Source organism: Rousettus aegyptiacus, unplaced genomic scaffold (assembly GCF_014176215.1).
Source record: "Rousettus aegyptiacus isolate mRouAeg1 unplaced genomic scaffold, mRouAeg1.p scaffold_m13_p_7, whole genome shotgun sequence".
Classification (NCBI taxonomy): Eukaryota; Metazoa; Chordata; class Mammalia; order Chiroptera; family Pteropodidae; genus Rousettus; species Rousettus aegyptiacus.
Window position 1 is genome coordinate 24,835,674 of NW_023416310.1, and position 12,073 is coordinate 24,847,746.

General features: G+C 47.6%; 1 long non-coding RNA gene across 2 annotated transcripts; it reads right to left on the bottom strand.

The window, feature by feature from the left end:
* Positions 1–1,383: 1,383 nt before the first annotated feature.
* LOC107509596 lies at positions 1,384–6,460 on the bottom strand. Of its 2 annotated transcripts, none has more exons than XR_001596574.2 (2): positions 4,564–6,460; positions 1,384–1,661 (listed from the first exon to the last, which is right to left on the bottom strand). It is a non-coding gene; the product is annotated as an uncharacterized LOC107509596 (long non-coding RNA). The 2 variants fall into 2 exon arrangements; XR_001596575.2 differs by having other exon boundaries at positions 5,490–6,449.
* Between the last annotated feature and the right edge of the window lie 5,613 nt (positions 6,461–12,073).

Sequence of the window (12,073 nt, forward strand, 5' to 3'; positions counted from 1 at the left end):
CTGGTAGTTATTTTTCCAGTAGTTGTCCTTTGTCTGGCTTAGCGGAGTCTTAGCCCACACAAGCACAGATTAGTATTTAGTCAGCACTCAAGGGAACCCATGCAAACTGCTGGCACTCTCTCCACATAGCTTCCTCCTCTCCGGTACTCTATCACACAAATTCCAGCAGCCTGAGCCTTCCTGACCTCTAATCTCTGACATTTCAATTAAATGACATCTCCAGTCCTCTTTCAGTTACCCCTTTCCTGTGCTTGGTCTATAGCCTGGGTCATCAAACATTGTCTCCCACTTCTGCAGGTCATGCAAACCAAGGCACCAACTGCTTTTGTTTCTGACAATCTTTCCAAGGGTATTGGTATAATGAACAGCCTTGGAAGATAGAGATAGTGTCTCCCTCTGGAACAAATGGCAGGTTTATGTACTGTCCAGTGTTATAAAGATAAGGTCTCCTTGTAGGGCAAAGGTCAAGTAGGCTTACTTCCCATGATAAATGATTCTGGTTCTCTAAGCTTACAATTCCTTTTCTATAATGCAACACACTACATATGCACATGTCACCTGGACCTCCTCACATCACCATGTGGGAATTTGTATTTGGGGAACCAGTACAAATGCTTGTACTCTGGCCATTGCTATTGCTGGGAATAATAAAGTCTTTTGCCTCTGACCTGGGAGTCTTGTGTCTTCTGCCAGCATCCATGAAACAGTATCAAGCTAACTTATTAACTGATAAAATATCAGTGCTCCAGCCCCATCCCAGACCAATTAAATTAAAATGCTTAATGGTGGAACTCAGCCATTGATCATTTCTTAAATATTCCTAGGTAACTCTAATGTGAGGCTGGAGTTGAGGATCTTTGCAGAAAATTGAGTTCTACTGAGGAGTTTGAGTTTGAGTCAAAGTGTAATAAAAAGCCATTGATGGCATTTAAGCATAGAAAAGACATTCATTTTTATTTATTTTCTAAATGAGCTATCGGACTGCTATGAGAAGGATGGATTAGAGGAGGTCAGTAGTGGGAGCGAGGAGATAAATTGGGAAGTTATTGAAATTGTCTAGGCAAGAAATGGTGGAGGCTTGGGCTAGGGTCTGGCCATAAAAAGAATATTGGGAATACTGGAAACTAAGCCTGGATGACTAGAATGGGGCCAGATAATGAGTACTCTGCCTCAGGACCCTTGTAGGTACGGCTCCTTCTGCCTAGAAATCCTTTCCCTTGCTCATTGTGTATCTGCTTTTTCTCATCCTTCAGGCTCAGTTTTTAAAATACCAGGTTAAGGAAACTTGACCTTATCCTATGGGTATTGAAGGAAGGAAGATATTTAAAAATCATGAGTTTAGATTACATCCAGATGAACATAACAAAAAACATGACTTGCAAATGCTTAAACAAGCAGAGGTTTATTTTTCTCATATAAACAAGGAATCTAGAAGCAGTAGCATTTGTTCAGCTGCTCAGTAAGGTCAGGAACAACAGCTTGGTCTTTCCCTCATGGTTGCGAAATGGCTGCTGCAGCTCCTTTGTAACTACATTCAAGGCAGCAGGGAAGGAGGATAAATGGCATCTAGCGACAGTTGTCTCTTTTAACAGGCAATGACAGACTTTCTCAGAAACCACTTCCATTTTATTTTTCACTGGTTATAACTGTGCCTTCCTTCCCTAAAGGGAGAATAGAAAAAAAGGATTTAGCTTTCTCCAGACTTTATCATGCGAGCCAGCAAGAACTGCTGGATTTCTTGAGCTAGGGAATAATATTAACAAAGAGGTGTTTTAGAAAAGTGCGTCCTGAGGACAATGGAAAAATGATAAGAAAAGAACTAGAAATGGAAATGAGTTAAAAGGCTATTGCAGTCAGTGAGATGAAGATTTGGATTAGAATGAAGAACAGCAAAAATAATAAAGTGTTTAATTTAAGGGGCATGTCTACTCACAGCTATAGGCATAGATATGTATGGTTCTGTGCTTTCATATAAATGCGCATAATTTTTTCAAAGATAGAAAAATTTATGTAAATAGGTGTACATTTCTGCATACTATTTTTATTTATATCTGTGTCATTTATTCATTCATTCAGCAAATACGTACTGAGTCCCCACTTTACGCAAAGCAAAGTACCAGGTACTATGTACTATGGGGGAACATGAAAGAAGCACAAATCTCATCCTTGAGGACCTTACAGACTGGAAAGGGAGAAAACACATGTCCCAAAATAGCTAAAATGCACGTTAGTAAAATGACAAATATTATAAAGCTATGAAGGTTCAGAAGAGGAAGCCATTACATTAACTGGAGAGATAAGGGAGGAGGTGGCGTTTGAACTTGGTCTTAAAGAATTAATAGAATGAGGGGAAGGAAAGTAGTCAGGGAAAGTGGTAATAGAACATTCTAAACTAATTGACTAGAAAGGGTGGTGAAAAATAAGCCTAAAAGAAAGCCGATCCAAATAATTTGGATTTTATTTTGTAGACTAGAAAGAACTATTGGATTTCTCCTACCAAGGGTGAGATACTGTGCTAAATCCTGAATTTCTGCATGTTGTTGTGTGTCTGTGTTTCCATATATGTGTGCCTGTTTATGAACACATGTATATTTCACTGTGTGTACATAGCTGTGTCTGTTTTAACAATTGTGTACATTTATAGTTTCTACATACAGCCAGCAGATGGCGCCACAAAATCATAACTAGCAAGGACAATTACACCATTTGCAGCCAAGTAGCCTTTCAGACCTTTATTAAGCCTTGGAAAGGTCCCCTTCTAGGGGCTGAGCATTAGTTTATCTATCTCCATCATTATCGTTTTTCGCCATGCTTAGCAAAGAAACTGGAAAATGGAAATACCTATATATATATATGGGTATATGTAGGTTTAGATTCAGGGATCTTTTGTTCCAGAGACCTTGCCTCATGCCTCTCTGGCCCCTGGCATCTCTTCCCTGACCCCTCCCCACACTGGCTGCCTCAGGAGACTGTCCCTCTGTCTTCCATCTGGGCTACCACAAAGTGTTACCCTTTTCAGAGCCCAAACCTGTGATCTCTCCCACTCGTCCACCCCATGTTAGCGCAGGCACCCCTCATTAGCCTGTCCAAAAGGAGGACGGCCTCTGCCCACAGCGACTACCCCTTTGGTCATTTCACACAAGACCACAGATACCACCTTTAACACTCACTTTGCTCCCATAGGGGAACCAAGGCTCAGCGTTTTGCAGCAAAAACCTTTGACCAACGAATAACTTCTCGGGTCAGTTGCACGTATGAGGGGATGGGAATACAAAACACTTTAATGATCTGGCTACTTCCCTTTCTCCCCCAGTCCTCCCACACTGTCTCACTCCTTTCTCTGAGTTGCCAGCAGCTTATGGTGTTGGATTTGTCATGTCATTGCGGGTCAAGGCTTCCTCATAGCCCTCTGGGGAAGCCTACATACCTCAGTCGGGAACTCAGGGCCCTCTACAAAGTGAATCCCACCTCCTACTTCAACCATTTCTCCCATTACTCCTTTGTGCCCGGCTGCGCCCTACACTCAGTGCCCTAGATGTGCATGCATTCCCTCCCCGTCCTCCGCCTCCCACCCCCACCTTTGTTGACATAGTTCCTTTGCCCTGGAGGTCCTCCCCCCTCTCCACCTGGCAAATGCTCATTTGTCTTTCAAGGCCCATTTCAAAGAGCACCTTCTTCTGAAGGCAACCTGACATAGCTGCTCCTTCCTCTCTTGGTGATTGTTATTGTCCGTTTAGTTACCTTAATGCTTTATTTGTTGAATGCCCTTCCCCTTTATTCGACTCTAAGATCTGCAAGAGAAAAATCTGTCTCTTATTCACCCAGTACCTAGCAATTTGTTTGACTTGTAGCAGGTGCTCAGTAAATGCAGAGTAGATACAGCTAAGGATGTTTGCTGTATTTTAATGCTATGAGACACAGGTCAAAGGAACCACCAACTCTAAGAAGCACATAATATGGATATTCTTTCCATGAGGAGATCAAAATAAAACTGAGCGCATATTAGGTGGCTTCTGGCCCCAATCCCATCCCCATCAGACTCTTGGCCTCCTCAATCCTCAAGGACACACCCCTTTAAAAATATCTCCCCTTATTCCCTCCCTCCCCTTTGCCATACCTTTCTCCTTTTCTCTTCCCTTCTCTACCCTACTGTTCCATAAAACTCCAGGGCTGCTGCTCACAGAACCCTGGGAAGAAAACAGAAGGACTGACGGAACCCAACCTCTTCTGTACACCGAGATGAGGAAGTGATTATCAGAGGTCACTGTCTTGGTCAGTTCCTGTTTCTGGAACAAAGATGCCAAAATCTGTTCCTTTTTCTTGTGAAAAAATGTAGGGGTTTTGACTTCCAAAATTCCCAGAATCAATACTATCACTGTGAGCTGTCTGTTTCTGTCTGCCTGTGTCTGTATGAAGGGTCTGCCAAGGCCTCCTGGGCCTGCTCCTCATGGGCAAGTGTGCAGCCCTGGAAATGATACCACACTCCCTGCTCCTCCCCTGTTCCACCACCGCCCACCCAGCAGCCCTGTCTGAGGAAGGGCAAGCGCATCAGGACAGGCCTACCTCTGACCTCCTGTCTCTTCCTGGTGCCATGCAGGAGAGTCCCTCCCCGGGCCCACGTCTGGTTACTCAGAAGGCCCTGGCGAGGGTCAAAATTTAAGCGGATATCTTGGACTCAAAGGTGATGTGGACCAGTTTGGGAAACTCTGTCCCTGCCCTCCTCTCAAGCTTGAAGCCATCTTACCCCAGGGGTAAACCGATATGGCCACTGCGCTCCCTGCCGCTGGCCTCAGGCCAGTGCATCATCTTCTGTGCCCCAGTCCCATTTCGAATGGGCAGATAGCACCACTTTGTGTGGAATTAGACCCTCCTGAGCCCTGGGTGGAGAAAGGAGGAGGATCGGCAGGGGAAGTATTGGAGGTGGAGCTGGGGGAGGGTGGAATAGGGAAACAGGTACTTATTAACCTAGCCAAGCTCAGACTAGAGCCAGGGTAAGAAAGGGAGTGAGAAGGGCCTTGGAATTAAGGTTAGGATCAAGGTGTGAAGGTGAGAAGTAATGCCACCCAGCCCTCCGCCCTGGGTAAGAGAGGGCTAGACAGGGCCTAGGTAGCCCATTCTCTGTGTGTGCAGGAAGCAAAGATTTGAACTTTCTAGCAGGATCCACATCTGGCCTTCTTTTCCTTTGGTCTCTGCTTCTGTTTGTCCTGTGCCCACCCAAGTCCTTCCTCTCATTCATTCATTCAACAAACATTTAAATAATGTCTTTACTATAAAGCAAGCACAATACTAGTTGGTAGCCCACAAAGATATGTAAGAGTCTGTCAGGTAACTTTTGTCTAACTAGAGAGATAAATTTATAAGCAAATATCCATGACCTGGTGTGAAAGGTGAAATAATGTATCCTGTGGAAGCAGATGAAGGATGTATAAGATAGTGGAGGTCAAGGAATAATTCACAGAGAAAATATTTGAGCTGAAAGTGGGACTCACCAGCCAGAGAAGGGAAGGGAAGCCATTCCAGGGTGACAAAAAACAAAGGCTGAGGAGCATAAGTTCAAAAGTCCTCAGTAGCGAGTCTCCAAGTATGAGGCAGAAAGTAAAGAATCCTCCAAAGGCTATTCTTGATTGCACCAGGCACCCCAATGAAGTGGAGAATGAGGGAGGAGAAAGATCCTGAGTCAACCAGCCCCTGTTCTAGTCCCGCCCACCTAGCAGAGGTAACACAGGCCCCAACCTAGAGTCCACCTTCCCCACCTCCACCCACATTACATTTGGTCCTGTCCTGGAGAACTGGGGCGGGGCGGGGGGGCGGGGGGATAGCGTTCCTAAGTTATGCTGACCCCCAAGGAGGTTTTCTATCCCCTCTTCATACTTCCACACTCTAGAACACTGAGACCAGCCTTATCACTCAGGCCCAGGTCACTGCTGAGGCTCTGATCTTGGTGGTTCTGTCTCTACAATCAACCCCATTCCCGGCGCCTCATACTGTACTACCTAGCTGCAGAGGTATCAGCCAGGTGGTACAGTATGAGGAATCAGCCTCTCCCTCTAAGCAAACTCTCTGCCTTGCTCTCAACGCCTGTAGCCAGGAAGGGCCTGCACACTACGCCACGAAGGCCAAGACTAAAACATCTGGAGACATCAGAGGCCAGCGCTTTCCAAAAGCGTAGGCTGGAACTAGCAGACGCCTCACTACTCTGAGCCTCCATATCCTCCTACGCCGGGGCCCATGAGTGTTGTGCGTGGTGTGCCCCATCCCAGAGGCTGAGGGCCTGAAGCCTGATCAGCAGGGTTGCAGGACTGCTCCCCAGGTGGCCGACCCCAAACGACGCGAGCCAAAGGCAGGTTAAGGGGCCAGGAGGCGGGGCTGGGAAGTCTGCGGAGATCCTAGATGGGGGCAGTGAGTAGCAGAGCGCTCCCAAGGGAGAGGTCCGCGCTGGTGCGCGGGGCTGGGAGCCTGCGCAGCCCTCGCCAGCGCCCCGCAGCGCCTGCGCACGGTCCCTGGAGCGCCCTCCCCGCCCCGCCCGCCCCGAGGCCCGAGCGCGGCGCCGCGGGAGGAATTCCAGCCATTTCCTCCGCGCCGCGCGGTATGTGGCCTGCTCGCTGCCCGACCGCAGAGCGGCCCGAGGTGGGGGCCGGGCGGCGGGGCCAGTCCCAGCCGCGTCTGGCAGCTGCCCCGGCCTCGCCGTCCTGCTCGGGATTCCCGTCCCGCCGCCCCTCGTCCGGGGCGACCAGACCGGCCTTTCCTGCAGCCCCGGGCCTGCCCGGCGCCCCCGGGCTCCGGCTCCTCCCTGCGCGGCTGCCGCCGGAACCGCTCCCCGCTCCGCGCGTCCGCCCTCGGGCTGCCTTTATCCCCCCCACGCTCCCTCCCCGGCCACCGCGGACCCCTGCAGGTCCCCAGAATATGAGTTTGAAACCGAAATCGGCACTTGCTACCTCACCTTGGGCCAAATCCCGTAGCCTTTCTAAGCCTCAGTTTCTCCTTTTGTGAAATGGTAACCCTAACATTGTGCTACCTCATTTGTGCTGTCATAGGTTAAATGAGAAAATGAACGTGCTGGACAAGAGGCAGCGTTGTTTTCCTTTCTCCAGCGCTACTGTCCTTTGCTTTCCTACATCTTCCCGCCCGCCCTACCATGGCCTCTCCAGTCTAATTTGCGGGTGGAGCTGTCCTGGGCCGGCTTTACAGGTAGGCACAGTAGGTGGCTGTTTCCCGTTGGGGCCTGCTCAAGCCTGCTCCCTCTAGGTCTAAAAAATGCCTGAAGGTCCGACGTGACAATCCTCGGGATTAAGCATTACCCTCTAGGTTCTTAAAAAGCCTAAAGGACAATTACTAAAATTTTCATGTGATGTCATCGCCACCTAAGAGCTGCCTGAGACTAGTGATTAGGACGAGTTAAGTGCAGCCCCCGACCCAGATGATGGCTGCGCAAACGTGGGTACATGCCGGTCTGAACAGAGGAAGGGCCACCACGTACTCTTCGGGCCCCTCTTTCAAAGTGCAGATCACTTGGAAGAGGAAACATTCAATCTTAAACCCTTTGGAGGAGCAGCGAAGAAATGCAGAGCCAGAGTCCGGGGCGACTGGAAGGGTGGGATCCGCTTTCCCCACCGCCCACACCTGCCTCACCCACGCCCAAGACCGCTGTAAATGTCACACTAGGTGCGGTTGGAAAGCCCCGGGTTTCACCAGGCCTAACCACTGCCTGCATTGCAGACGCAGCACGGAAGAGCCGCTCTGCCTCGGTGTTCCCGGAGATGGCACCTTGTTTTGATTTTGTAACTTTCATTACAGCCAGAGTCCCAAGGCCAAGAATCAGCCCTTGCAGCAAGATATTCGCCCCCACCCCCACACTTGTTCTTAATTCCCGCTACAGCCACAGACCACATAAATCCAGGTGGAGACAGGTCCAGAAACACAGGTGCTATAAATATCCCAGCCCAGCCAGAAGACAGCTCTCGGGCAGCTCGTCCCCACCCACCCTCCTCGGAGCCCAGCACTTCCGGCCATTGCGGCGCTGCAGGCCGGAGCCCCGCTGAGGGAGGGGCGGACATCATCTGTAACCGAGGCCTGCCTTCTCCTTCCTCTTCCGAGACCCCGTGACTGTGCCCAACCTGAGGGTTTTCCCTCTACTCAGGATACACCTCCCTAACCTCCAATGGCAGACTGCTCCCTCCCTCTCGTGGTACCTATTTTTAGAAGGCTTCTCCCAGGGACCCCATGCTGTGATCAGTCTTTAAAAAAGGCTGACTCCTCGCTGGAGATGGATGAAGAATGCTGCCTTTGGTCGGAAGGCAACAACCTGAATCAGATTTACGATTTAAAATTTGATTTTAAATTTTTTGGTAACACTTTTTGTTTGCGGGAAAAAAAATAGGCTGGAGGCAGAGTAGATCTAAAAGACGGGGAGGAAGAAGCTTGGAGTGTATTCAAAGGAGGGCTAAAGCCCACCAAAAAGAGGCTTTCCCATAGGGCTTGTTCCCAGGAGCTGAGTGGGACTTTCTGAGCCAATCTCCAGGGCCTGGGACTTGGTGGGTTGCAGCGAGTTGAAGAGGAGCCTATGGGCAGGAAGAAACTCCACTGGGGAAAAGGTCAATGAAGTTCTTACACCTAGGGCTAAGAATACAAAAATTGTCCTCAGGAAACTCAGAGACCTGATGCCTTGGGGTAAAAAAGAAGCATGGCACATTTGAAGATGATGAGTGAAACAGATCTGAACCACAGTTTTCAAATGTGGTTGTAAAAATAAGCTTTAACTAAATAAATAAATCCCTGTTTTAAAACATAGTGGGTAATCCTAAAAATGAAGTCACATCCCTCTTCCAAATGTGGGAGCTTACTCATCAGTCTCTGTGCTAAGGAAGCACTTTGCAAGCTCTGTCTCACTGAATGCTTCTTAGACTATACTATTAATGCCCCATTTTACAGATAAGGAAACTGAGATCAGAGAGGGTAATTAGCCCAAGGCCACCTAGCTAGAGGACTGTTTTGAACCCAAGTATCTGACTTTAATGGTCACGTGTTGAACCTCTACTGTGGGATCATCAACTCCACTAGTCTCTCTGACCAGAGATGGAAATGACTCCACTACAATCTTCAGCTGCCTTTCACAGTGAAGACCTTCCTGTAACTCTTACCTGCCTCCAGCGGACCTGAGTGATTGCAGCCTCATTGAATTTAGTGGCTTTCTTGAGAGACCCAGGCAACCTACCCACAAGACACCAACATTTAGAGGAACAAACTGTCCATAGGAGCAGGATTCCAAATAGACTAGACATAAGTCACCAAGACCAGAATCAGCGCTGAACCAGCCCTTCCTGTGTGATTTCAGGACCACAAGGAACCTCAAGTGGCCTTTTTACTGAAAATCGACCATAAAAGAACCATTGTGCTTAACACAGAACCAGATGTGTGCTTAAATTTGCAGGTCACTGAATCTCATCTTTGGTGACCCAAAGATATATTTTGTCTGGCTTTCCTAGCATTTTTTAAAATGTTGCGTCAATTACAAAACATTTAAAATTGGAAGATTGTAAGGAAATATCTGGATTTTTTAGCTCCCCCCACCCAGATCTGAAGATCTGGCCACACTGACTCGTGCGCTGCAGTCCACCACAGTCCTGGCCATCTCTTCTCGTCTTTAACTCCCACTCTACTGCTTGGCCCATTGGCATTTGCATTTGCTGACTCTCATCTCCCTCATTAAAACATAGATATTCACTAAAGAGGTAACAATTGAGTCTAATTAGTCTCATTCCAGTATGAGTATCTTTTCCTAAGAGCTGGTTGAAATTAATTGAGGTAAGTTAAAGTGAGGTAGGAGAGAAAGTGGATCTCCCCCAGACAAGGCATCGGGCCATCCCCAGAGCAGAGACTATTTCTAGAGTCCTAGAAGATTACAAGACGAGAAATTGGTGTTCAAACAGCTGTCATGTATGTGCAACAAAAACATCACCTGTTTCCCAGGAGCTCATCCTTTTTATTTAACTTAGCAAACACCAAGCTTTTATTAGTATCCTGGGCTCCCTTCCCCAAACCTTCTGGAAGTGCCTTGGGTAGTATCCAGAAGCAAACCCTGGAGGTGATTAGAGGGCTGCCGACTCAGGCTGTGAGCGAGCCCAAAGGAATGGCTCTGGCTTTCAACCAGGACAGAGCTAAGTCCAAAAGAATAGCTGAATGAAGATGAGGACCAAGTGATTAACTGGGGCCTGGGCAGCCAGGAACTGAAGCATGATCCCATTCACCAAGATGGTGAGCAGCTGTGTTTTCTGAAATGTGGACCATTTGAGGGAAAACCATCTTCCCCAAATTTGGAAGCTATTCCTGACAAAGCAGTTTACGGTGCAGGCAGAGAGGAGAAGAGGTTCAGTATGGAGCTATGGGAAGGGATGTGATGGCCTTAGCCCGAAGGTCCGATAGATCTCAGAGCTGCCTCAACCTTCCTAAAATGCCCATGTGGAAGATTTTCGGCTCTGTGAATATTTGAACTTAGACCTTTTTCTTGTGGTAACTCAGGTGACGAAAGAGTAACCCATGTGTCAATAGAGCCCAAGATGTGTACTCTGGGGTGGGGAGGAGAGTAGATGTGATGAAGTACTTTTAGGGCTTATAGAGAAAAGGAAGTTCCGTAATCAGAGACAGGAAAATTCGTCTAACCTCTTTTAAAGCTAGTGGATAATATGGCAATCACAATTGTCCAACTGCTGGGTGCACTTTGCAAGCTGTCTTGCTGAATGCTCTTAAACTGTACTGTTAATGGAAAAGGTGAAAATATAGAGAGCATGAGAGAGGGAGGAGAGTCTCCTGGTGGGGAATGTCCAGGCCCGGTCAGGTTACACTCAATTCAGAGAGTGTCCCCTAACTTTCCCCCATCATCAGGTGGAAAAGAGGCCCTGAAACCCCTTCTGAACCCCAACACTCAATCTTGCCACCATCATCAGCCTTGCTACCAGTGATGCAAATCTCACGTCCTTGTTCTTGTTTATGTCAGTCCTAACATCTCCCTGATCTCAAATCACCTATCTCCAGCTCTCTAACCTCCATGAAGCCCTGTCTTTTCCCTAGTCCATGTTCTTCTCCCACCCTCCCCAAATCCTGAGACTCTTCTTCCATGACTTCTGGAGTTCAGAATCCATGATTACCAAAGTCACTTTTCTCTGAGCATCCTTTTTACTTCTTTCCCTACGAGGGACGACTCTTGGCTCTTCCCTGAATTCATTGCTGCCCCCCTCCACAGCAGAACCTCCAATCTATTGATCCCACCATTCTTCACTATTGCCCACTCATCTGATGTTCTTATTCTCCTCCTGACTCAGTGTAAATTTCATGGTTAGTCATTATAATCATCCTCCCTTCCACATAGCCTCAACTCCTTGCCTCTTTGTCATACCTCCCTGACATGGCATAGACCTAGTCAATTTCTCTATCTCACACCTCCACACCTAGCTAGAGAAAAACACACAGCCAACTGCTCGATCTCACTTTAAATGAACGATGACGAAACTCAAGTGCTGCCCAATAGTCATATTTATATTGCCTTGATCCATTCACTCATCTATGCTCCTAGATGACAGTTTCATACCTTCTTTTCTCTTCTCAAGCCCTTAACATTTCCTTTTCATTCTCACTCTCAGCTGTTAACTGGCTTCTTTTTTCACTGGGAAAAATAGAAGCGACCAGAAGAGAACTGTGCAGATTCTCACCATCCATCCCATTCGTCCCTTGTCCAGCAGTTGCATCTTCGTACTTTTCTTTCTACCCATCATCAGAGATGACCCATCCATCAAAAGCAAATTCCTTCGCTTGTGCACTCAATCCAATCCCTCCCACCTACTCAAGAACTTTACTTCAGCAAGTCTCTCCTACACCAAATTATCACTCTAATGGAGCATTTCCATCACACAAACATGCTATTGCTTTTCACATCTTAAAACACAACAAAGCCGTTTAGTGACTGCACTTCCCTTGGCAGCCTCTGTCCCATTTGTTCCCTTCTAGAGCAAATGTCTCAAAAGAAGTATCTATATTTGCTCTGCCCAATCTCTTCTCCAGTTCTCACTTAAGCCAGACTTAT